Source organism: Heterodontus francisci, chromosome 4, assembly GCF_036365525.1.
Source record: "Heterodontus francisci isolate sHetFra1 chromosome 4, sHetFra1.hap1, whole genome shotgun sequence".
In the NCBI taxonomy this organism is placed as follows: domain Eukaryota; kingdom Metazoa; phylum Chordata; class Chondrichthyes; order Heterodontiformes; family Heterodontidae; genus Heterodontus; species Heterodontus francisci.
Window position 1 is genome coordinate 60,870,566 of NC_090374.1, and position 27,936 is coordinate 60,898,501.

General features: G+C 45.8%; 1 protein-coding gene across 1 annotated transcript in view; it reads left to right on the forward strand.

Annotated features, from left to right (window-relative positions):
• The first annotated feature begins 4,062 nt into the window (after positions 1 to 4,062).
• Positions 4,063 to 27,936, forward strand: part of xrcc4 (X-ray repair complementing defective repair in Chinese hamster cells 4) — a 678,103-nt gene continuing 654,229 nt past the window's right edge. Inside the window, exon 1 of the mRNA XM_068029637.1 lies at positions 4,063 to 4,147. The gene's annotated coding sequence lies outside the window, so the exon portion shown is untranslated. The remainder of the gene's footprint in view (positions 4,148 to 27,936) is intronic.

Genomic DNA, 27,936 nt, shown 5'->3' on the forward strand with positions numbered 1-27,936 from the left:
GTATTTTTAAAAAGGTGAACAAAAGGGTTGATTTCAAGTAAACGGCACAGGGAGTTCTAACCTGAAGAGACAGATGTTTACAAGGAAATGACAGACCACAATATATGACAGTCACAGGATTGTTGCTGAACTGTTTTTAGTTTCACTTTGAACTGTTTGACTGCTTGACTTTGGGACACCTCACCAAAACAAAGGACTTCCTTCCATATCTTTGCAGACTAAGTTTTTTTTTATTCCTTCTATTTCTTTGTAACAGCTGTGAACAAAAATCTCTTTTTTTCCCCGTTGACCGGTTTTTTGATGTATGTGAGTGTGCGTGAGGGCTAGGGGAAAAAATAAGAAGCTGTAATATTTCAATTCATGTATATATTTACTTCATTATTGGTTAAGACTTGGTATATAATAAATGGAAAATTGTGTTTTTATTAAAGAAACCTGGCTGGTATGATTTATTCTGGGGACAAATTCGGTAAGTGGGAAAATTTATTGATATGTTGTGACCTATGGAGAAGTGGGACTGAATTAACAGTGCACTCCTCCTGCCTCAATCATAACAATATAGTGCACACTTGCTGCCCCTAAACCTGACCCACTGGGTTCTGATTTTGATGCATATCTTTTAATATCAATGTTTAACATCAAAATTGCCTGTGCTAATATTTATAATCTAAATCCACATGCTAACATTTTTTGAATGGTAAAATGCTATCTCAACATGTAAACTTTTAACCATTACAGCTTTTAACGAACCAATCAAAATCACTCAATATTTTTTGAAAAAAAAATCATCCACCATTTTTTACCAGCAATTGGAATTTTCAACTATCATAAGGTTTTACATATCAAAAAAAGCCAAAACAGGCATATTTCACGGTAACATGATGAATTTACTCAGTGAATTGTCACTTGAGTCTTTTAATATCTACATTAAAGTTTCCTTTCTTTAAGACCTGAGCATGTCCCAAATACTTGGGATTGTACTTGATACATGCCCCCAAAAGTGAGGATGAGTTTTTAGTCATACTAGTGCATTCTAAGCATTTGCACTTTTCAGAATTATCCAGCATGAAATGTGCCCGCACATCTTGTGAGGATTTGAAAGTTCATAGAATCATAATTTACAGCATGGAAGTAGGCAATTTGACCTATTAGGCTGAATTTTACCCTCGTCGGTCAGCAGCCATCCACCAACTGAAACGTCGGTGGTGATCCCTGGCCTGGGGATCCAGTCCAGATTTTACAGCCCTTAACTGGTCTGAGGTGGGACTTCCACTTCATTGAAGCAGGAAGTCCTGCCTAATGGAGCTGCCAGCCAATCAGCGGGTCGCAGCTCTTAATCCCAGCAGCGCCACCGGGAGCGATGACCACTGCTAGGACTGCAACCCAGCTTCACGAAGAAGAGGAAGGATGGCCCCAGGAAAAGGTAAGTTTTTGGGGCCTTGCCGGGGGTGAGCGGTCGGCCAATGATGGTCAATTGGGGGTAGGGTGAGGGGCGTACTAGACGTTGCAGGTGGTCGGGCATCGGGGATGGCCCTCCATTGGGTGCAGGGTGCCTGATCAGGAGGGCCCTCACCAGGCCATCAGAGAGACAGCTGCTTTAGTCAGACAGCTTTTCTCAGGCCTGGGCCGCCCGACCAGCCAAGGGTAAAATCCCCATGGTGGCCACTTAAGGGCCTTGATTGGCCTGGGGCGGGTGGGTCATTTCCTGCCACTGCCCGGCGTAAAATGGCGGCGGAGGCAGGAGCAAGTCGGGAAGGGCCCCCTGAGCCTCCCACTCCATTTTACCACCCCCCCCCACCGCCGCAGCCATCATCCCACTCTTTGGGGGGGCGTAAAATTCCGTCCATTGTGTCTGCTGGCCGACAAGTAGCCATCCAGATTAATCCCTCTTTCCAGCTCTAGGTCTGTAATATTGTGGGTTATGGAGATTCAATTCCCAAAAATTTATTGCAGGCGAGTCTGATATTAATTAGCACTGTGGGTGTACCTACACCAGATGGACTGCTGCAGTTTAAGAAGGCAGCTCACCACCACCTTCTCAAGGGCAATTAGAGATAAGCAACAAATTCTAGCCTTGCAGCGACGCTCACATCCCATGAAAGAATTTTTAAAAAGCTTTCTAATTATGAACTGCTCACAAATAACACTTGGAATTACTGCATCTGTGGTTTCTGTATTGACAATTAGGATTTAATTTATTCTCACAGTGTGGGTGTCGCTGGCAAGTCTGGAACCTATTGCACACTCTAGCTGCCATGGGAGGTGATCATGGGCCATCTTGATAAAACTGAATGGCTTCTAAGCCACAGTGGCGCAGTGGTTAGCATCGCAGCCTCACAGCTCCAGCGATCTGGGTGCTGCCTGTGCGGAGTTTACAAGTTCTCCCTGTGACCGTGTGGGTTTTTGCCAGGTGCTCCAGTTTCCTCCCACAGCCAAAGACTTGCAGGTTAATAAGTAAATTGGCCATTATAAATTGCCCCTAATATAGGTAGGTGGTAGGAATATGGGATTAATGTAAGATTAGTATAAACGGGTGGTTAATGGTCGGCACAGACTCGGTGGGCCGAAGGGCCTGTTTCAGTGCTGTATCTCTAAATAAATAAATAAAAAAGCCACTTCAGAGAGGATTTAAGCGTCAACCATGTATTTGGAGACTGGAGTCACATATAGACCAGACTGTGTTAGGACAGCAGGTTTCCTTCCCTGAAGACAATAGTGAATCAGCTGGATGTTTACAACAATCTGACAGCTTCGTGGTCACTTTTACCGGTACAGTTTTTTATTTCCAGATTTTTAAAACTAAATTCCAATTCTCAAACTACCATGGTGGGATCTGAACTCAAATTGACTCGATTATTAGTCCAGGCCGCTGGATTAAGTAGCCCAGAGACATAACCACTACAAGCAGGTACCCATGAAAAAATAGATAATTTATTCAGAACAAAATTTAACTTAGTCACTTGCCTCTATTTTCATAAACAGTGGGTTTCAAAAGATTTTTTCCTCCAGAGAGATTTTAAAGTCGATACATATATTTGGGAAACTGCTTAAACATCACATATAGCATTTTATGAGGTAATTTATTTATGGAAAGTTGAATATTAAAGACTGTATAAGCCACAAAGCTCACCAATGATGGAGTAATGGAGTCATTTTCTGCTTCTGTGCTATTTCGTGCATGCTTGGAACACATTGTGAAAATGTAAACCCCCAGTATGTGATTTTCCATCTATTAATTTTAAGAACAAAAAATTTACACTTAAAATACTTTGGGGAAAGAACACAAAGGTAAGAACTAGCTGACAGCAGGGAAAGCAGTAGTGGTGGAGATGCTGGGCTGGATTTTATGAGCTCGCCGGTGGCGAGCTCCAGAAATGGCGGGCCGCACGCCACAGACCCGCCTCAATCTCAAGCGCGGCGCCTTATTTAAATAAAAACAAGAAATGCTGGATTCACTCAGCAGGTCTGGCAGCATCTGTGGAAAGAGAAGCAGAGTTAACGTTTCGGGTCAGTGACCCTTCTTCGGAACTCCGAAGAAGGGTCACTGACCCGAAACGTTAACTCTGCTTCTCTTTCCACAGATGCTGCCAGACCTGCTGAGTGAATCCAGCATTTCTTGTTTTTGTTTCAGATTTCCAGCATCCGCAGTATTTTGCTTTTGCCTTATTTAAATAGCTGGGGCGGGCCACCCCAATCTCCAATCATGTGGAGGCGGCAGTCTGTCTGTCCCCAGCAATGGCGTCAGCTGCCTGCGCACAGGCGCTGACGCCATTTTTAAATTGCAGTCAACTCTACCCGCGGATTTAAATATTTTAAGAAATATTCAATAAAATGACATAAATACATTTATTTTTCCCCCTCCCACCCCCCCCATAACAATTACATTAACTGTTTGCCCTTTCCCCTGCACTTACCTGTAACATCTGACGTTTCCCCCCACAAATTGCACAAAGTTTAAAATACAACCCTTCCTTACACCTTACACCCATGATGTTTATTTGACCCCATCCCCCTCCCCCTGCACTGATAAACTTAACTCCACCCCCCTCCCCACCAGTGTGGCGCCTCGCTTCCCCGGATGGGGATCTGAAGGCGTGGGAGTGCTGGCCGCCAGGCCGAAGATCGTGGCAGGCCGTCAAGATTTAGGGTAAGTACGTGTAAATCTACTAATTTTATTTATTTGCATATACTCATTGAGGTCCCTTTGCCGAGTGCTGGGGTGGGGGTGCCACCACGGTGCCTTGACGCCACCAGGAGGATCGGGCTGGGTCCTGCTGTCGACGAGGTCGTGGTGGGCCTCATCTGGGGCCATCTTGAGGCACCACCCCCACCCCCCTGCCACAGATCCCAACATCGAGAGCTCCTTAAAATCCAGCACACTAGGGGAGATGTATGATGGGATGCAGTGGGCAATAAGAGTGACGCACTGGTTAGGGATGGGGGTGGCGAGGGGCGGGGCGGGGCGGGGGGGAAGAAGGTTGATGAGCAGGAACTTCACGTCGTTTTTTTTTCTGGGGGGTTGGGAGTGTAAAACCTCATGATTCAAAAGGGGTTTAGGGCAGTTTGTGTCCCATTCTCTTGTGGCCCCCTCCTCAATATTGCCACATCCTACCAACTTGCAATAATTCTCAGCTCTCAATCCCCAACACTCAAATTCCCACACTACTCCTGCCGAACCACTATACTCAGTCTGTCCCCCTTTCCCAGATCTTAGGGCCTCCTCTCAGTACTACTAATGCCTTCGATGCCGTTGAGTTCTCCTGATCCTAGAATAATCCCCCAATGCTCCTTCTGCAATAATACTAGGTCCCAAGGACCAGTCAGATCCTCCCTCTCCAGTGATTTTGAAACCACAACACCCAATTCCCAGTACACCATGATCCTGGGACTCCTTCAAGATACTGATAAATCCTGAGACCCCCTTTCCAGATCCTAACCTTGATAGGTAAGTGTTCTCAATTATACTCCTTGAGCTTAACACCCTGTTCCTATAAAACCTTTGGCCCACCATGAGGAATGCCACAACTCGTTATTTTGTAAATGTTTAGAAAAGAGAAAAATGCGGTTTGTGCAAGTGAATGATGGGGGGGCTAGGGGCCGGGGGAGGGGGGGGGGGCGGTTGTAGAACTTACAGGCTATGATGATTACACATTTGTGCAGCTGTTATTGGTTTTGAATAAAAGATTTTCTTCAGATCTCTTAAAAAGTGATCAAGGGGTTGAAATATGACTTAGATGGTAGCAAAATGACAGCCCATGTTGCACCCTGTCCTATTTTCTTCTTTGCATGGTAGTGCAAAATCAGGTAGTGTGTAAAACAGACTACTGATTCACTATCATCTGTTTTGAGTTACTGGGCAAAACCAATGCACCCCCACCCCAAGAGTGAGACATACATACAATCCAGGAACCTCTCACAAAACACCAAATTTACTGTTTTAAGGTTCTTAAAAAGTTGTAAACCAGTGCTGCCCTTACCCTGGCCTCATGCTGTTTGGCCTATGCATTCCCCTCACTGTTGAGAGGCATTTGAAATCCGCCAGTCAGCCAAACCCTATATTCCACCCTTCACAGTAATGCCAAACTCTAGACTCCCCCTTCACAGTGCTGACAGAATAAATGTTACCATAGCCCAGGACAACTTCCGTGTCACTAAGACTCAAATCTGCCTTCCCCAGCACTGCTAATCAACAGATTCTAACACTATTTGATAGATCTTGAATACCAATTGACATATTTTGTGCTTTAAAATTGGTATGTGATAATAACGAAAAGCATAGGTAAAGAAATATGTGAATCTAAGAGGTCAGTCATTTAAGGTTTTCATAGAATAATGACAAGTATGATGGAATTCGATCCCCAAGGTACTGGTATAAAGCTCAATGACATTTAATAAAAGTGGAATGTAACATAATCACTGTAAATGAATGGCCATAATGTTATTCCTTACATGGCCTAAATACCCATATTGTTATGAAGCAGTAAATCATCCAACTCACCAGTGACTAATGGCAGTTTTATTTTCATACATGGCTGTAATAATATATTGGCTATCACAGATTGTGCCTTGATTAGCTGTGTCACTTATAATTGGATTGGCTTTCAACTTTAACAATTGGCATTGCTGCCATCATAGTGCCATAGTTATCAATAAATGCTGCCTAATTGTCCTACCAGAATTGTTGCTCAAATTTGTGTTTTGCTGCAGAGAAATCTGCAATTTTGTGCTTACTTTATTTAATGCTCTATTATATGGCATTTGTGAGGAACTTAGCATCAACAGCCTTCCTTCATATAGCTGGTGTTCTCTTTATGGTTAACTACAGTGATTAAATCTGCTATACATTTTCTAATGTTTCAAAAAATGATCTTGAGATGCAAAATATAATTAATTGAAACTGCAAATTAAGAAGCATTTTAATCTACAGCGCTCCTCACATTAGTAGAATAGTTTAGGGGTGGGGACAGGATGAAATTGCAGAGAAGTGTCATATGAATTTATAAACTAAGAGCAGGGAGTAGGCTATTCAGCCCCTTGAGTCTGCTCTGCCGTTCTATAAGATCATGGCTGATCGGTTTATGGACTCAATTCCATTTTCCTGCCTACTCCCGATAACCTTCCACTCCCTTGTTTGTCAAGAATCTGTCCCAAAGAGGATATGTTATTGAATTAAAAGCAAAATGCTGTGGATGCTGGAAATCTGAAATAAAAACAGGAAGTGCTGGAAAAACTCAGCAGGTCTGGCAGCATCTGTGGAGAAGGAAGCAGAGTTAACGTTTCAGGTCAGTGATCCTTCTTCAGAAGAAGGGTCACTGACCTGGTATGATATTGAATTACCTTGTTTATAAACAGCCACAAGAACATTGGTATATTCGATCCTCTGGCTGAAAAAGACTTGGTTGTATTTGATCAATCCTTCTTTGGACATCTGTTGTTGGCCTCAGTGGGGATCAGAATCCTTCCTGCTCCTGGATACTGATCCTACTGCTCAAAGCAAAAATGTAACGTTCAGTACCAGCTGGAACAAACCTCAGCCATAAAAAATTGTACTTCATCACTGGAGACAGCATCACCAGCAAGAATTATGCTTATTCCATTCAGATCCATTTTGGCTGAGAGATCTGGCATTAATGTCTTATACAGGATAAACAGAAGAGATTTGCAGAATGAACAAACTAGATGTTTTTAACCCTTCCCCCTCCTTGTAGGAACATACCCCAGGTCAAGGAACTTAGGAGATTAACAAGAGCCAAAATGTACGGAGAAATTATAACATAGAAAGAGATGTGCAACCCAGCCTTTGTTGGTGCTTCTTTATCCTTCACATGAATAGCTGTTCCAATCCCATGTGCCCATCCTGCTCCTATATCCCTTTATCCTGCTTTCCTTCAACTGCCTATGTAACCTATTTTTAAGTGTTGACATTATTGCTGCTTCAATCATTAACTGATAGAGGGTTGTGAAGCTAAGCATTAACTGAAAGTTTCTCCAGTTCTTTCTCATTTAATCTGCAATGCCCCCTTGTTCTAGATCCCTTAACCACTGGAAATAGTCTGTTTCTATCTACTCTGTCCTAGCTTTTCAAACTTATAAACACCTCTACCAAATCACTGTGTAAACGCCCTCAAAATTGATCACAGGTCCCATGGAATCTCACGGCTTCAGATCAAAAATGGCAAGGAAACCTCTCGCTGATTACCACGGACCACCCTCCATCAACTGATGAATCAGTATTCCTCCATGCTGACGAACACTCAGAGGAAACACTGAAGGCAAAAAAGGGGACAGAATGAACTTGGGGTGGGGGACTTCAGTACCCATCACCAAAACTGGCTCAGTAGTATAATCACTGATAAAGCTGGCCTAATCCTGGAGAACATTGCTGTGGGTGATGAGAACCAACACGATGAAATAACTTATTTGACCTCATAACACCAATCCACCTGTTGCAGATGCTTTGTTAGGAGTGGCTACCTTCCAGTCCTCATGGGAGCCAACTCCAATTACAGATACAAAAACAAGAAATGCTGGAATCACTCAGCAGGTCTGGCAGCATCTGTGGAAAGAGAAGCAGAGTTAACGTTTCGGGTCAGTGACCCTTCTTCCAATTACAGATACCTCTCCATCATGGCATATGGCACTACCACTGTGCGACAGATTAAGAACCGATCTAGCTGCTCAAGCTGGGCATTGATGAGGCACTGTGGGTCATCAGTAGCAGAATTGAGTATTATCACAATACATAACTTTATCACCTGGAAAATCTATCACTCCTCCAATCATCACCATGCTAAATGACCAACACCGGTTAAATGAAGAGTATAGAAGTGTATGCCAAGATAGTACCACGCATATCTGAAAATGAGATGATGCGTTTTGGGAGGACTAACAAGGCAAGGGAATATACAATGGGTGGTAGGACCCTAGGAAATACAAAGGGTCAGAGGGACCTTGGCGTACTTGTCCATAGATCACTGAAGGCTACAGCACAGGTAGATAAGGTGGTTAGAAGGGCATATGGGATACTTGCCTTTATTAGCTGAGGCATAGAATATAAGAGCAGAGAGGTTATGATGGAGCTGTATAAAATGCTAGTTAGGCCACAGCTGGAGTACTCTGTACAGTTCTGGTTGCCACGCTAGAGGAAGGATGTGATTACACTGGAGAGGGTGCAGAGGAGATTCACCAGGATGTTGCCTGGACTGGAGCATTTCAGCTATGAAGAGAGACTGGATAGGCTCGGGTTGTTTTCCTTAGAGCAGGGAAGGCTGAGGGGAGACCTGATAGAGGTATGCAAAATTATGAGGGGCATAGATAGGGTAGATAGGAAAATACTTTTTCCCTTAGTGGAGGGGTCAATAACCAGGGGCCGTAGATTTAAGGTAAGGGGCAGGAGGTTTAGAGGGGATTTGACGAAAATATTTTCACCCAGAGGGTGGTTGGAATCTGGAACACACTGCCTGAAGTGGTGGTAGAGGCAGAAACCCTCACAACATTTAAGAAGTATTTAGATGAGCACTTGAAATGACATAGCATACAAGGCTGTGGGCCAAGTGCTGGAAAATGGGATTAGAATAGATAGGTGCTTGATGGCCAGCGCGGACACGATGGGCTGAAGGGCCTGTTTCTGTGCTGTATAACTCTATGATTCTACGACTCTAACCTGGTGAAGCTACAACATTGAATGATATGCATGCTCGACAGCAAAAGGGATCTGACCAAGATTCGATACAACTGAAGTGAAACTTCCTCTACCTTGCATTCTAGTCCCCTTCAGATAAAGGCCAACATTCCATTATCCTTTTTGAATCTGTCTATTGGCTTTTAATTTGTGAACAGACCCTAATGACTGCCCATGACATTCAATGTCATTATCATCGCCGAATTTCACATCATCAACTGGACCAGCCACATTAATGCGATGGCTACTCGAGCATTAGAGATTGACTTTTTTTTAAACCTACTTTTTAATTAGTGATGATGTTAAAAACCTGTAATGATGAAGTGTGCATTCTAAGCCAAGCATAAATTCTAGCATTCGTGAATATAAATGTGCTGTGGCAAGTGCTCTCCTCCAGACTCCCCAAAGACTTTCCACCACCTACACAGCACAACAGTGTGATGGAATAATCTCCACTTGCATGAATGGGTGCAGCTGCAACACTTAAAAAGCTTGACAGTCCAGGACAAAGTGGTTCATTGGCTGGCACCTCATCCACTAACCTAAGCCTTCACCCCTTCCACCACCAGTGTACCGTGGCTGCAGTTTGTACTATCTACTAGATGCATGGCAGCAACTTGCCATATTTTCTTCAGCAGCACCTCCCAAATATGTGACTGCCACCATTCAGAATGGCAAGAGAGCAGGTGCTTGGAACTACCATCACCATCACATCATTCACATCCTGACTTGGACATACATTATCATTCCTTCATTATCGCTGGGTCAAACTCCTGGAACTCCCTACCAAACAGCACTGTGGAAACACCTTCACATGGAGTGCAGCAGTTCAAGGAGGCCTGCCACAATCTTCGCAAAGGCAGTGGAATGGTTAATAAATGCTGGCCTTGCCAGCAACACTCACATTCCAAGGTTGAATTAAGGGGATTAGAAGTAATTATATTTTGGTTAACAAATAAAAGTATCATCTCAAATTTTCATAGGGATACTGGATACTGCTGAAGCTATAGAGTCATTTACGGTACAGAAGGAGGCCATTCAGCCCATTGAGTCCATGACAGCTGTTCAATGAGTTATCCTGTCAATCCCACTCCCCCGCTTGATCCCAGTAGCCCTGCAAGTCTATTTCTCACAGGTGGCCATCCAACCTCCTCTTGAAGTCAGTGTCTCTGCTTCCACCACCCTTGTAGGCAGTGAGTTCCAGGTCACTCCCACCTGCTGTGTAAAAAAGTGCTTCCTCATATTCCCCCTGCATCTTTTGCCCAAAACTTTCCATCTGTGTTTAACTAGTAAACATGGCTTAGCAGCACAGGGCACCAGTAAGCTCATAAGTAACCAATTAGAAAGAATCCATCCCACAATGACTGTGAATTACAGAGTGATTGGGGAACTCAGCGCTTCATATACAGAGTGCTAAAGTCGTGAATTTGGTGCAAGTAGGAATTTGGTGCTGAGAGGGAAGGAAGTGTTGTTTTTATTCTTTTTGTGTAGTCTCCAGTAGCTGGTGAGTGTTCTTCTTTTGTTCTAAGCAAGGAGACTGTAACTTACTATTAATTTACTTTATTTGATGAATTACTAATTGAGTAAATAAATAAGGTTAGCAAAGCATGGCAGGAAAGGCAGCGTGCTGTAACAGCAACATGTGGGAGTTTGTGGTGAGCACTGCGTTCCTGGAAAAACATATCTGCAGCAAGCATCTGCTGCTCGAGCAACTTCAGCTCAGAGTTGTTGAGCTGGAGACTGAGCTGCAGACATTGTGGAGCATCGGTGAGCAAAGAAGAGTTACGTGGACACTTTGGCTGGAATTTTACGTCGGAGCAGAGGCCCCGCCCACTGGCTAAAAGGTCAGGGGAGAACCTGCCTCCGCAGGGCCTGGAAGCCATGCCTTGATTTTATGTGGCCCAGGCCCTTAACTGTCCTTGGGCAGAACATCTGCCCTTCTGAGGCAGCAGATCCTAACAAGAGCTGCCGGATAATCAGCGGGCCTGCAGCTTTTCAGTCCCAGCAGTTCCACTGGGACCGGTGGCCACTGCTGGGACTACACCCAGCGAAAGGAGCAGCAATCTGGATTGGAGGTTACGTGTGTGGATCCTCGCCGAGGACTGGGCCCTGGTGAGGCGGGGTGAGGGGTGATCGGTCGAGAGAGCGGGGGGTGGGGGGGGATGTGCAGGGGCAGCTTGCACCTCTAGGGGGCTCGGTCAGAAGGGCGCCCTCACCCGCCCCCCCCCACCCCCCACCCCACCAGGTCTGCAAGGAGGCCGTCTGGTTTTACTGGGCGGCCTCATCAGGTGCCAAATTTCCCAGTAAATACCAGTGGCAGCAGGAGGAGGCCTTTAAGTGGCCAGTCATTGGCCAGTAGGTGCGGCGTTTGTCATCTCCGCCTCCACTCGTAAAACTGCATGGGGAGTGGGAAGGCAAGCACAGGGGCTTAAAATTCTGGCGTTTATTCTAGGAGGCAGTCACACCCCTTAGGTTAAGTAGAGGTTTAGAGTTGGTCAATGGTCAGGGATAGGAGGGTGTGACTGCACGTCAGGCAGGTATGGGGATCCAGGATGTAGCGTTGGAAGAGGCTCAACCCTTGACTTTGACCAACAGCTATGAGGTACTTGTTATTTTGTAGGTGAGAACAAGAACTGCAGGGAAAATAGGCAAACTGACCATGGCACCATGGTGCAGAATGTCATTCAAGTGGGAGGAGTGAAAAGGAATGTGGTAGTGATAAGGGACAGTGTAGTCAGGGAGGTAGGTACTGTTCTCTGCAACTGCGAATGGAAATTCCAAAGGTTGTGTTGCCTCCCCAGGGTTAAGGAGATCTCCTCGCATTTGGAGATGAACTTGGAGTGGGAGGGGGAGGGATTGAGTCGTTGTGGTCCATGTAGGAACCAATGCAAAGATAGATCTAGCAATGATGTTCTGCTGAGAGTTTGAGGAGTTAGGGTCCAAATTAATAAGGAGAACCTCAAAGGTAACAATCTCTGGATGGGTGGGGGGGGAGAGATCAGGTGAAGGGAGATTTAGAAATCTAGAGAGACAAGTCAAGGCAATACAGCAATGCAGAAATTTGGGTAAAGACAAGTAGAGTGGGAGAGTAATGAAGCATTTATAATGATAGAGGCACAAATGGAGATAAATAGTTCAGAAAAATACACAGATATCGTTACAAGGTGACCAAGGTTAAGAAAAAAAATACTAGTGTACACAACATTTCAAAAAATGATAGGCAGAATGGAAAAGGAGGAGAAGCCCCAATAGTAAGTTTTAAGGTACTTGTGGATAAGGATAAGAGCAGTCCTCAGGTGAAGGTGCTAAATTGGGGGAAGGCTAATTATAACAATATTAGGCAGGAACTGAAGAATGGGGGCGGCTGTTTGAGGGTAAATCAACATCTGACATGTGGGAGTCTTTCAAATGTCAGTTGATTAGAATCCAGGACCGGCATGTTCCTGTGATGGATGAAGGATAAGTTTGGCAAGTTTTGGGAACCTTGGATAACGAGGGATATTGTAAGCCTCATCAAAAAAAAAAGGAAGCATTCGTAAGGGCTAGAAGGCTGGGAACAGACGAAGCCCTTGAGGAATATAAAGACAGTAGGAAGGAACTTAAGCAAGCAGTCAGGAGGGTTAAAAGGGGTCATGAAAAGTCATTGGCAAACAGGATTAAGGAGAATCCCAAGGCTTTTTATATGCATATAAAGAGCAAGAGGGTAGCCAGGGAAAGGGTTGGCCCACTCAAGGACAGAGGAGGGAATCTATGTGTGGAGCCAGAGGAAATGGGCAAGGTACTAAATGAGTACTTTGCATCGGTATTCACCAAAGAGAAGGACTTGGTGGATGATGAGTCTGGGGAAGGGAGTGTAGATAGTCTGGGTCATGTTGATATCAAAAAGGAGGAGGTGTTGGGTGTCTTGAAAAACATTAAGGTAGATAGGTCCCCAGGGCCTGATGGGATCTACCCCAGAATACTGAGGGAGGCAAGGAAGGAAATTGCTGGGGCCTTGACAGAAATCTTTGAATCGTCATTGGCTACATGTGAGGTCCCAGAGGACTGGAGAATAGCCAATGTTGTTTCTTTGTTTAAGAAGGGTAGCAAGGACAATCCAGGAAATTACAGGCCGGTGAGCCTTACGTCAGTGGTAGGGAAATTATTGGAAAGGATTCTTCGGGACAGGATTTACTCCCATTTGGAAACAAATGGACTTATTAGCGAGAGGCAGCATGGCTTTGTGAAGGGGAGGTCGTGTCTCACTAATTTGATTGAGTTTTTTGAGGAAGTGACGAAGATGATTGATGAAGGAAGGGCAGTGGATGTTGTCTGCATGGACTTCAGTAAAGCCTTTGACAAGGTCCCTCATGGCAGACTGGTACAAAAGGTGAAGTCACACGGGATCAGAGGTGAGCTGGCAAGTGGATACAGAACTGGCTCTGTCATAGAAGACAGAGGATAGCAGTGGAAGGATGCTTTTCTGAATGGAGGGCTGTGACTAGTGGTGTTCCACAGGGATCAGTGCTAGGACCTTTGCTGTTTGTAACATATATATAAATGATTTGGAGGAAAATGTAGCTGGTCTGATTAATAGGTTTGCGGACAACACAAAGGTTGGTGGAGTTGCGGATAGTGATGAGGATTGTCAGAGGATACAGCAGGATATAGATTGGTTGGAGACTTGGGCGGAGAAATGACAGATGGAGTTTAATCCGGACAAATGTGAGGTAATGCATTTTGGAAGGTCTAATACAGGTGGGAAGTATACAGTAAATGGCAGAACCCTTAGGAGTATTGACAGACAGAAATATCGAGGCGTACAGGTCCACAGATCACTGAAAGTGGCAACGCAGGTGGATAAGGTAGTCAAGAAGGCATACGCATGCTTGCCTTCATCGGTCGGGGCATAGAGTATAAAAATTGGCAAGTCATGCTGCAGCTGTACAGAACCTTAGTTAGGCCACACTTGGAATACTGCGTACAATTCTGGTCACCACACTACCAGAAGGATATGGAGGCTTTGGAGAGGGACCAGGATGTTGCCTGGTCTGGAGGGCATTAGCTATGAGGAGAGGTTGGATAAACTCAGATTGTTTTCACTGGAACGACGGAGGTGGAGGGGTGACATGATAGAGGTTTACAAAATTATGAGTGGCATGGACAGAGTGGATAGTCAGAAGCTTTTTCCCAGGGTGGAGGAGTCAGTTACTCGGGGACATAGGCTTAAGGTGCAAGGGGCAAAGTTTAGAGGGGATGTGCCAGGCACGTTTTTTACACAGAGGGTGGTGAGTGCCTGGAACTTGCTGCCGGGGGAGGTGGTGGAAGCAGGTACGATAGCGACGTTTAAGAGGCACCTTGACAAATACATGAATGGGATGGGAACAGAGGAATACGGACCCCGGAAGTGCAGAAGGTTTTAATTTAGACAGGCATCAAGATCGGCGCAAGCTTGGAGGGCCGAATGGCCTGTTCCTGTGCTGTACTGTTCTTTGTTCTTTGTTTGTTCTTTGAAGACATTAGGACAGTGGCGAGAAAGGATCTTCGCTCAGAAGATCAGGAAGTAGAATCAGTATGGGTGGAGATTAGGAATAACAAGGGTTAGAAAATGCAGGTGGGAGTAGTTTATAGGCCCCCTAACAGGACTTATACAAATTGACAGAGCATTAAGTAATAAATAATTGGAGCTTGTAACAAAGGCAATGTAATTATTCTGGGGGACTATAAACATCTGGACAATTCAAATTGGCAAAGGTTGTCTGGAACATGAGTTTGTAGAATGCTTTTGTGACAATTTTCTGGAACAATACCTTGTGTAACAAACTAGGGAAAAAGCTATTTTAGATCTAGTACTGTGTAATGAGGCAGGATTAATTAGTAAAAGATCCTCTGGGAAAGTGAATTCCATATTAAGTTTGACAACGACATATTCCAGTCCCATACAAGAATCTCAAACTTAAACAAAGTTAATTACATAGGTATGAGGATGGAGCAACTAAGGTTGATTGGGTAAATAGACTAAAAGATATGGTGGTAAATAAACAATGGGAAACATTTAAAGAAAGTATTCAAAATGTTCAACAAAAAGACATTCCATTAAAAAACAAAAACTCAGCAAGAACGATCCATTCTTTGGCTTACTAAGGAATTTTAGGACAGTATTAGATTAAAAGAGGCTCATAAAGTGTCAAAGAATAGCAGTAAGCCTGACGATTGGGAGTGTTTTAGAAACCAGCAAACGGTGACTAAAATGTTGATAAAAAAGGAAAATAGGAATGAGAGTAAACTAGCCAGGAATATAAAAACACATTGTAGGAACTTTTACAAGTATATATATAAAAAAGAATAAAGCTAATAAAGTGATAAAGTGTCTACCAAAGTGTTTACCAAAACTCGTTTTCACAGCCACATCTCCTTCCTCAGTGACTGTCTCCAGAGCCGATTTATTCCACATGGATTCCAACTGAAGTTTCATCCTTCATGTTTTCAATCCATCCAGGATTACAGGTATCTCCAAGAAATACAACTTTCCTCAGATCGCTGCTCTCGCCACATTCTGAGATCCACACTCAGTGCCATGCGCCGCCACATGTACATATGAACCTACGGACATACGAATTAGGGGCAGGAGGAGGCCACTCGGGCCATTGAGGCTGCTCCACCATTCAATACGTTCATTGCTGAACTGAATACTCCACATTTCCACCTACCCCCGATAACCTTCCACCCCCTTGCTTATCAAGAATCTATCTACCTCTGCCTTAAAAATATTCAAAGACTGCTTCCACCGCCTTTTGAGGAAGAGAATTCCAAAGACTCACGACCCACTGAGAGAAAAAATTTCTCCTCATTTCTGTCTTAAATGGGCAATCCCTTATTTTTAAACAGTGACCCCTAGTTCTAGATTCTCCCACAAGGGGAAACATCCTTTCCACATCCACCTTGTCAAGACCCCTCAGGATCTTATAGGTTAAAATCAAGTTGCCTCTTACTCTTCTAAATTCCAACGGGTACAAGCCGAGCCTGTCCAATCTTTCCTCATAAGACAGCCCGCCCATTCCGGGTATTAGTCTAGTAAACCTTTTCTGTACTGCTTCCAATGCATTTACATCCTTCCTTAAATCTTCTTTTTTTTTCCTCTTTTGGGCCTCCTTATCTCGAGAGACAATGGATACGCGCCTGGAGGTGGTCAGTGGTTTGTGAAGCAGCGCCTGGAGTGGCTATAAAGGCCAATTCTGGAGTGACAGGCTCTTCCACAGGTGCTGCAGAGAAATTTGTTTGTTGGGGCTGTTGCACAGTTGGCTCTCCCCTTGCGCCTCTGTCTTTTTTCCTGCCAACTACTAAGTCTCTTCGACTCGCCACAATTTAGCCCTGTCTTTATGGCTGCCCGCCAGCTCTGGCGAATGCTGGCAACTGACTCCCACGACTTGTGATCAATGTCACACGATTTCATGTCGCGTTTGCAGACGTCTTTATAACGGAGACATGGACGGCCGGTGGGTCTGATACCAGTGGCGAGCTCGCTGTACAATGTGTCTTTGGGGATCCTGCCATCTTCCATGCGGCTCACATGGCCAAGCCATCTCAAGCGCCGCTGACTCAGTAGTGTGTATAAGCTGGGGATGTTGGCCGCTTCAAGGACTTCTGTGTTGGAGATATAGTCCTGCCACCTGATGCCAAGTATTCTCCGAAGGCAGCGAAGATGGAATGAATTGAGACGTCGCTCTTGGCTGGCATACGTTGTCCAGGCCTCGCTGCCGTAGAGCAAGGTACTGAGGACACAGGCCTGATACACTCGGACTTTTGTGTTCCGTGTCAGTGCGCCATTTTCCCACACTCTCTTGGCCAGTCTGAACATAGCAGTGGAAGCCTTACCCATGCGCTTGTTGATTTCTGCATCTAGAGACAGGTTACTGGTGATAGTTGAGCCTAGGTAGGTGAACTCTTGAACCACTTCCAGAGCGTGGTCGCCAATATTGATGGATGGAGCATTTCTGACATCCTGCCCCATGATGTTCGTTTTCTTGAGGCTGATGGTTAGGCCAAATTCATTGCAGGCAGACGCAAACCTGTCGATGAGACTCTGCAGGCATTCTTCAGTGTGAGATGTTAAAGCAGCATCGTCAGCAAAGAGGAGTTCTCTGATGAGGACTTTCCGTACTTTGGACTTCGCTCTTAGACGGGCAAGGTTGAACAACCTGCCCCCTGATCTTGTGTGGAGGAAAATTCCTTCTTCAGAGGATTTGAACGCATGTGAAAGCAGCAGGGAGAAGAAAATCCCAAAAAGTGTGGGTGCGAGAACACAGCCCTGTTTCACACCACTCAGGATAGGAAAGGGCTCTGATGAGGAGCCACCATGTTGAATTGTGCCTTTCATATTGTCATGGAATGAGGTGATGATACTTAGTAGCTTTGGTGGACATCCGATCTTTTCTAGTAGTCTGAAGAGACCACGTCTGCTGACGAGGTCAAAGGCTTTGGTGAGATCAATGAAAGCAATGTAGAGGGGCATCTGTTGTTCACGGCATTTCTCCTGTATCTGACGAAGGGAGAACAGCATGTCAATAGTCGATCTCTCTGCACGAAAGCCACACTGTGCCTCAGGGTAGACACGCTCGGCCAGCTTCTGGAGCCTGTTCAGAGCGACTCGAGCAAAGACTTTCCCCACTATGCTGAGCAGGGAGATTCCACGGTAGTTGTTGCAGTCACCGCGGTCACCTTTGTTTTTATAGAGGGTGATGATGTTGGCATCGCGCATGTCCTGGGGTACTGCTCCCTCGTCCCAGCACAGGCATAGCAGTTCATGTAGTGCTGAGAGTATAGCAGGCTTGGCACTCTTGATTATTTCAGGGGTAATGCTGTCCTTCCCAGGGGCTTTTCCGCTGGCTAGGGAATCAATGGCATCACTGAGTTCCGATTTGGTTGGCTGTATGTCCAGCTCATCCATGACTGGTAGAGGCTGGGCTGCATTGAGGGCAGTCTCAGTGACAGCATTCTCCCTGGAGTACAGTTCTAGGTAGTGCTCAACCCAGCGGTCCATCTGTTTGCGTTGGTCAGTGATTATGTCCCCCGATTTAGATTTGAGGGGGGTGATCTTCTTGATGGTTGGCCCAAGAGCTCTCTTCATGCCATCATACATTCCTCTGATGTTTCCGGTGTCTGAGGCCAGCTGAATATGACTGCATAGGTGTTGCCAGTAGTCGTTTGCGCAACGCCTAGCTGTTCTTTGTGCAGTACTTCTGGCTGCTTTAAGTGCTGCGGATGTTAAATCGCTGGGGGCTTTCTTGTAGTTCAAAAGTGCAATGCGCTTAGCGGCTATGACAGGTTCCAGCTCTTCATTATGAGATTGAAACCAGTCTGCATTTCTCTTCGCACTTTTGCCGTAGGTGGTCAAAGCTGACTCATAGATGGCGTCTCTGATGTGGGCCCACTTGGTCTCAGCATCCCCTGTGGGAGTGTTTTGAAGGGCTGTTACAAGTGAATTTAGAAATTTTTGTAACAGCTGTGGGTGAGAAATTCTGCTCGTGTTGATGCGCGGGTGGCCCTTCTGCTTGGAATGATGCAACTTCTTTGGTCTGAGTCTAACCTTGCTGCACACCAGGGAGTGGTCGGTGTCGCAGTCCGCACTGTGGAAGCTGCGTGTGATTTGAACACTGTTTAAGGCGGCTCGCCTTGTGACAATGAGGTCTAGCTGGTGCCAACGACGTGATCTTGGGTGCCTCCATGAAACCTGGTGACAGGGTTTAGTGTGAAAGAACGAGTTGGTGATGCAGAGGTTATGATAGGTACACAACTCAAGCAGTCTCTGCCCGTTCTCATTCATCCTTCCAACGCCATAGCGCCCAAGGCAGGAGGGCCATGAGTCATGGTCGGCCCCAACCCTGGCATTAAAGTCCCCCAGCAGGAATAGGTGTTCGGTGTTGGGGATGCTGTTAATGATGTTATGGAGTTGTTCATAGAACTGGTCTTTAGCTTCAGGTGCGGAACAGAGTGTTGGAGCATAGATGCTGAGTAGGTGTACTGGACCAGAGGTGGTGAGCAGTCGGATGGACAGTATGCGTTCCGAGCCATTTGAGGGAGGCTCTATCATGCTGAGCAAGGAGTTTCTGATGGCGAAGCCCACTCCATGTTGTCTTGGTTCTTCAGGATCCCTGCCCTGCCAGAAGAAGGTGTAGTCTTGCTCTGCTAGAGAGCCACTTGCAGGGAGGCGAGTCTCCTGAAGTGCTGCAATGTCCACATTGAGTCTACTGAGCTCGTTGTTAATGATGGCGGTCTTCCGAGAATCGTTGATTTGTGTAAGGTCTTCCGACAGGCCAGGACACATAGTTCTGACGTTCCAGCTTGCAAAGCGAAGGGCTGGTACCTTCTTTCCTTTTTTCATGTTGTTTGGTGCGGTGTATCAGTCCACCTTTCGGGCAATGACCCTGAGCTCCAAGCACCCATTGAAGCAGGCAGACTGTGGCGGGACAGAACCTTATTGACCGGGGGCTGCCCGGTTTGAGGCGGGCGGTAGCTGTCCAGTGAGGTGCAATGACCTCTCCCACCGACAAAGGCAACCCGTGGCGCCCAGTTTCTACGCCAATTTATCTGGACTTATAACCCGTAACTGCTGCCTTCCGTGTTGTTTCAGTCGCTGTGAGGCAACTATGGAGTGACCTCTCCATGGCGCATGCCTGGGCAAATTTATGGAGGTTGAGAGTTGCCCAGTCGTCAAAACCCCCCTCTCGGCCTTTCTGGTGGGGTCCAAAGGAGTGCAGGACACGACGTTTGGCACCAGTATGGCTGCAGGAACTGCCGGAAACATGCCAAAGGTGACACATGACCGCCTATGGGGTTCCGCTCCGGATTTTCTGTTAGGGTTTACTCCCTTAGCCTTGGTCTCTCCCGAGACGCCCACAAGGCAGTGGGGTTGTTGGGGCCCCTACACAGGTGTAGGATGGTGCCGGTGGGAGGAGGGGATGCAAGGGGGAGGGGTAGAGGGAGGGGGTGGGGGGGGTGCAGGGGAAGGGGGTGCGGGGTGAAGATGGTGCGAGGGGGGGCGGGCTGGGACGGGGTTGTGAGGGGGTGAGCTGAGAGGGTGGAGCAGGGAAGGGGACGGGGGTGGGGGGGGGTGGAAGGGGGGTAAAGGGGGGGGGGAGGGGGGGTAGAATCTGGTGCAGGTAATAAGCCATTTCCTCAGTGCCCACCATCGACGTCCGGAAAGCTCATCCACGTCCTTCGGGAGGTGAAGCATCATTTGGCAGACTTAGAGGTGATTACATTTGTTAAGGGTTTTTTTTTTTGCAGTGGTTTAAATAAAGGCATGCAGCATTGCCGACAGTGCGCTGCAGATGCTCTCCGAGCTTTATTTATTCCTTAAATAAAGAGACCAATACTGTACAGAGTACTCCAGATGTGGTCTCACCAATGCCCTGTATAACTGAAGCATAACCTCCCTACTTTTGTATTCAATTCCCCGATAAACGATAACATTAGAAACATAGAAAATAGGAGCAGGAGTAGGACATTCGGCCCTTCGAGCCTGCTCCGCCATTCATTATGATCATGACTGATCATCCAACTCAGTAACCTGTTCCCGCTTTCTCCCCATATCCTTTGATCCCTTTTGTTCCAAGAGCTATATCTATCTCCTTATTGAAAACATACAATGTTTTGGTCTCAACTGCTTTCTGTGGTAGCGAATTCCATAGGCTTACCACTCTCTGGGTGAAGTAATTTCTCCTCATCTCAGTCCTGAAAGGTTTACCCCATATCCTTAGACTATGACCCCTGGTTCTGGACTCCCCCACCATCGGGAACATCCTTCCTACATCTACCCTGTCGAGTCCTGTTGGAATTTTATCGGTTTCTATGAGATCCCCCTCACTCTTCTGAACTCCAGCAAATATAATCCTAACCGACTCAATCTCACCTCATACGTCAGTCCCGCCATCCCAGAAATCAGTCTGGTAAACCTTTGCTGCACTCCCTGTATGGCAAGAACATCCTTCCTCAGATAAGGAGACCAAAACTACACACAATATTCCAGGTGTGGCCTCACCAAGGCCCTGTATAATTGCAGCAAGACATCCCTGCTCCTGTACTCGAATCCTCTCGCTATGAAGGCCAACATACCATTTGCCTTTTTTACCGCCTGTTGCACTTGCATGCTTACCTTCAGCGACTGGTGTACGAGAACACCCAGGTCTTGTTGCATATGCCCCTCTCTCAGTTTATAGCCGTTCAGATAATAATCTGTCTTCCTGTTTTTGCTACCAAAGTGGATAACCTCACATTTATCCACATTACACTGCATCTGCCATGCATTGGCCCACTCACTCGACTTGTCCAAATCACCCTGAAGCCTCTCTGCATCCTCCTCACAACCCACCCTCCCACCCAGTTTTGTGTCATTTTACATTTCGTTCCCTCATCTAAATAATTAATATACATTGTGAATGGCTGGGGTCCTAGCACCGATCTCTGCCGAACCCCACTAGTCACTGCCTGCCATTCGGAAAAAGACCCATTTATCCCTACTCTTTGTTTCCTGTCCGCCAACCAATTTTCTATCCATTGCAATACACTACTCCCAATCCCATGCGCTTTAATTTTACACGCTAATCTCTTATGTGGGACTTTGTCGAAAGCCTTCTGAAAGTCCAAATAAACCACATCCACTGGCTCCCCCTCATCAACTCTACTAGTTACATTCTCGAAGAATTCTAGTAGATTTGTCAAGCATGATTTCCCTTTCAATTCTACCACTGTTCTCCAAGTGCTCTGCTATAAAATCTATGATAATGGACTCTAGAATTTTCCCCACTACCGACGTCAGGCTGACGATCTATAATTCCCTGTTTTCTCTCTACCTCCCTTTTTAAATAGTGGGGTTACATTAGCTACCCTCCAATCTGTAGCAACTGTTCCAGAGTCTATAGAATCTTGGAAGATGACCACCAATGCATCCACTATTTCTAGGGCCACTTCCTTAAGTATTCTGGGATGTAGATTATCAGGCCCTGGGCATTTATCGGCCTTCAATCCCATCAATTGCCCCAACACCATTTCTCTACTAATACTGATTTCCTTCAGTTCCTCCCTCTCACTAAACTCTGTGTTCCCCAACATTTCTGGTATGATATTTGTGTCCTCCTTTGTGAAGACAGAATCAAAGTATGCATTTAGTTGGTCAGCCATTTCTTTGTTCCCCATAATAAATTCCCCTGTTTCTGACTGTAAGGGACCTACATTTGTCTTCACCAATCTTTTTCTCTCCACATACCTATAAAAACTTTTACAGTCAGCTTTTATTTTAGAGATACAGCACTGAAACAGGCCCTTCGGCCCACCAAGTCTGTGCTGACCATCAACCACCCATTCATACTAATCCTACAATAATCCCATACTCCTACCACATCCCTATACTAGGGGCAATTTATAATGGCCAATTTATCTATCAACCTGCAAGTCTTTGGTTGTGCGAGGAAACTGGAGCAGCCGGCAAAAACCAGTCACAGGGAGAACGTACAAACTCCACACAGGCAGTACCCAGAATTGAACCCAGGTCGCTGGAGCTGTGAGGCTGCGGTGCTAACCACTGTGCCACTGTGCTGCCACTGTGTTGCCCACAAGCTTAATCTCATGCTCTATTTTTCCCTTCTTAATCAATCCCTGTGTCCTCCTTTGCTGAATTCTAAACTGCTCCCAATCCTCAGGTCTGTTGTTTTTTCTGGCAAATTTGTATGCCTCTTCCTTGGATCTAATGCTATCTCTAATTTCCCTTGTAAGCTATGGTTTGGCTACCTTTCCCATTTTACTTTTGCGCCAGACAGGAATTAACAATTTTTGCAGTTCATCCATGCGCTCTTTGAATGTTTGCCATTGCCTATCCACCGTCATCCCTTTAAGTAACGTTTCCCAATCCATCATAGCCAACTCGCGCCTCATACCTTTGTAGTTTCCTCTATTAAGATTCAGGGCCCGAGTCTCAGAATCAACTACGTCACTCTCCATCTAGATGAAGAATTCTATCATATTGTGGTCGCTCATCCCCATTCTATTAGCTTTCCTAATTACTTGCTGTACCTGCATACTTACCTTTTGCGATTCATGCACAAGGACACCCAGATCCCTCTGCATCTCAGAGTTCTGCAGTCTCTCACCATTTAGATAATATGCTTCTTTTTTATTCTTCCTGCCAAAATGGACAATTTCACACTTTCCCACATTATACTCCATTTGCCAGGTCTTTGCCCACTCACTTAACCTAGCTATATCCCTTTGTAGCCCCCTTATGTCCTCTTCACAAGTTACTTTCCTACTTATCTTTGTGTCATCAGCAAACTTAGCAACCATTCCTTCGGTCCCTTCATCTAAATCATTTATATAAATTGTAAAAAGTTGAGGCCCCAGCACAGATTCCTGTGGCACACCACTCATTACATCTTGCCAACCAGAAAATGACCCATTTATGTACACATTGGACATCTCTCTCCAGAAGCACCACCTCACCTTATCTCAAAGCTGTTTTACTCCGCAGTTTCATTTCATCGTTTGTCTTATCTGACGCATTAACAAAAAACTTTTTTCTTCCTTTCAGGTGTTAAGGAATGCAAGCTCCAGGAGCTGATGGGGACTAATGCCCCTCCAGATCCTTCTTCCCCTTCACTTTCCTTTGAGCCCATCCCTTCTGATCTGACCCCTTGCCGTGTATTCACTATACCCTCTGACCTTCCCCTCTCTGATGCTGAATGATCTACACTCAGCAAAGGACTCAGTTATATCCCCTTACGCCCCCACCTGAATGAATTTCACGCTCGGCATGACGTTGAGCTCTTCTTCTATCGCCTTCACCTCCGTGCTCACTTCTTTGACCAGGAGTCCTCCCCCCAACCAGCAGACTCATTCACTCGCCTCCAGCATTCTCCCTCCACCTGGACCCCACCCTCTGGCCTCTTACCCGCTCTTGATCTTTTCATTGAGAACTGTTGACGAGACATCGGCCGTCTCAATTTCTCTGCTCCCCTCACTCACTCTAACCTGTCTCCCTCTGAAGGTAATGCACTCAGTTCTTTCATGTCTAACCCCCACATTGTGATCAAACGTGCAGACAAGGGGGTACTGTTGTTGTCTGGTGTACTGACCTCTACCTTGCAGAGGCTGAGCATCAACTCTCAGACACTTCTTCCTACCTCCCCCGGACCATGACCCCACCACCAAATATCAAGCTACTGTCCACAGGACTGTCACTGATCTCATCTCCTCCGGAGATCTTCCCTCTGCAGCTTCCAATCTCAGAGTCCCGCAAACTCAGACACACGCTTCTACCTCCTTCCTAAAATCCACAAACAGGACTGTCCTGGCAGACCCATCATTTCAGCCTGTTCCTGCCCCACTGAACTTATTTCTTCCAATCTTGACTCTATCTTTTCTCTCCACATCATTCTCTTCCCACCTACATCCGTGACTCTTCTGACTCCCAACGTCATTTTGACAGTTTCCAGTTTCCTGGCCCTAACCGCCTCCTCTTCACTATGGACGTCCAATCTCTCTACACCTCCATCCCCCACCAGGACGGTTTGAGAGCTCTCCGCATCTTCCTTGAGCAGAGGCCCAACCAGTCCCTATCCACCGCCATCCTCCTCCGCCTGGCTGAACTTGTTCTCACATTGAACAAATTCTCCTTTAACTCCACTCACTTCCTTCAAGTAAAAGGTGTTGCTTCAGGTACGCGCATGGGTCCTAGTTATGGCTTTTTGTGTCATGATGACTGTATCGGTACCGCTTCCTGCTCCCGCCCCGAACTGGAAAACTTTATCAACTTTGCTTCCAATTTCCACCCTTCCCTCACCTTTACATGGTCCATCTCTGACACTTCCCTTCCCTTCCTCGACTTCTCTGTCTCCATCTCTGGGGATAGGTTGTCTACTAATATCCATTATAAGCCCATCGACTCCCACAGCTACCTCGACTACACTTCTTCACACCCTACCTCCTGTAAGGACTCCATTCCATTCTCCCAGTTTCTCCATCTCCGACGCATCTGCTCTGATGATGCTACCTTCCATGACGGTGCTTCTGATATGACCTCCTTTTTCCTCAAACGAGGATTTCCCCCCACTGTGGTTGACAGGGCCCTCAACTGTGTCCGGCCATTTCCCGCACCTCTACCCTCACCCCTTCCCCTCCCTCCCAGAAACATGAAAGGGTTCCCCTTGTCCTCACTTTCCACCCCATCAGCCTCCATATCCAAAGGATCATCCTCCGCCATTTCCGCCACCTCCAGCGTGATGCCACTACCAAACGCATCTTCCCCTCCCTTCCCCTGTCAGCATTCCGAAGGGATCGTTCCCTCCGCGACACCCTGGTCCACTCCTCCATTACCCCCACCACCTCATCCCCGTCCCATGGCACCTTCCCCTGCAATCGCAGGAGGTGTAATACCTGCCCATTTACCTCCTCTCTCCTCACTATCCCAGGCCCCAAACACTCCTTTCAGGTGAAGCAGCGATTTACTTGTACTTCTTTCAATGTAGTATACTGTATTCGCTGCTCACAATGTGGTCTCCTCTACATTGGGGAGACCAAGTGCAGACTGGGTGACCACTTTGCGGAGCATCTCCGCTCAGTCCGCAAGCAGGACCCTGAGCTTCCGGTTGCTTGCCATTTCAACACTCCCCCCTGCTCTCATGCTCACATCTCTGTCCTGGGATTGCTGCAGTGTTCCAGTGAACATCAACGCAAGCTCGAGGAACAGCATCTCATCTACCGATTAGGTACACTGCAGCCTGCCAGACTGAACATTGAGTTCATAATTTCAGAGCATGACAGCCCCCCATTTTACTTTCATTTTTAGTTATTTTTTCTTTTTTTTTTACATTTTTTACAATTTTTTTTTACATTTATTTCATTTCATCTTAGTTTGTTCAGTTTGCTTCCCCACTTTTTTTTCAGGTTTGCACTTGCTGCTGTTCAATATTCAGTCCGTTAACACCTAATCTGTACTAATGCTTTGTCTTTCAACACACCATTAACATATTGTTTGCCTTTGCTCCATGACCTTTTGGTCAGCTATGTGGCCTTGTCCAATCTACACCTTCTCCTTTGTTATCTCTTGCCCCACCCCCACCTCACTTGCTTATAACCTGTGACTTTTCTAATATTTGTCAGTTCCGAAGAAGGGTCACTGACCCGAAACGTTAACTCTGCTTCTCTTTTCACAGATGCTACCAGACCTGCTGAGTGGTTCCAGCATTTCTTGTTTTTATTCCAAAAGAGGTAGTTGCAGAGATAATGGTGCACTGTCATATAGTCATCGTGGCACAGAAGGAGGCCATTCAGCCCAGCATGTCTCTGTACAGCAATCCAATCAATCCCATTCCCCGTCTCTATGCCATAGCATGTGAGTTTATTTCCCTCAAGTGTTCATCCAATTTCCTTTTGAAATCATTCATCATCTCCACTTCCACCACCCTTGTAGGCAGTGAGTTCCAGGTCATCACTGCTCACTGCATAAATAGGTTCTTCCTCACTTTCCCCCCTGCATCTCTTGCCCAAAACCTTCAATCTGTGTCCCTAGTCCTTGTAACATCAACTAATGGGAATTGCTTTACTTTGTCTACCCTATCTAAATCTGCATAATTTTGTCCACCTCTACCAGATCTCCCCTCAATCTTCTTTGTTTCAAAAACAACAACCTCAGCTTCTCCAACCTAACCTTGTAGCTAAAATCCCTCATCCCTGGAACCATTCTGGCAAATCTCCTGTGCACCTGCTTAAGGACCCTCACATCCTTCCTGAAGTATGGTGAGCAGAACTGGACACAATACTCTAGTGGTGGCCAAACCAGAGCTTTATAAAAGTTCAGCATAACTCAATACCTCTATTTATGAAGCCCAAGATCCCATATGCTTTGCTAACTACTCTCTCAATATGTCCTGTCACCTTTAAAGATCTATGCACATGACCCCCAGGTTTCTCTGTCCCTGTGCACTCTTTAGAACTGTACCATTTCGCCTATATTGCCGCTCCCTGTCCCTTTTGCCAAAATGCATCACCTCACATTTCTTTGCATTAAATTTCATCTGCCAATTGTCTTCCCATTCTGCTAGCCTCTCTATGTCCTGTTCCAGTTGATTGGTATCATCTTCACTGTCTGCCACACTTGCAAGTTTGATATTCTTGGCAAATTTTGAAATTTTATTGTATCCCAATAGCCAAGTTATTTAAGTATATCAAAAAAGCAAAGGTTCTCGCACTGAACCTTGGGGAACACCACTATCATCCTCCAGTCTGAAAAACAACCATTTACCATGACTCACTGTTTTCTGTCTTTAAGCCAATTTTTTTTAAATCCAATTGGACACTGATCCTCCTATTCCATGAACCTCAATTTTGGTAACCAGCCTTTTATGTGACAGTTTGTCAAAGGCTTTCTTAATGTAGACACCATCCATTGCTTTCCCTTCACCAACCTTCTCCGTTACTTTATCAAACAATCAATTAGATTAGTGAAGCACTATCCAAGCTGGCTCTCCCTAATTAACTCAAACCTCTCCAAGTACCTGTTGATTTTTCCCCCCTGATTATGGTTTGTAAAACCTTACCCATGACAGAATGTAAACGGACCGGCCTGTAGTTACTAGGAATGTCCTTAAACCCTTTTTAAATAAGGGTGTCACATTTGCCACTCTCCAATCCTCTCGCATCTCCCCCGTATCTACAGAAGATTGGAATATTATGGCAAGCCCTTCCGCTATCTCCACTACCATTTCTTTTAGCAACCTGGGATGCAA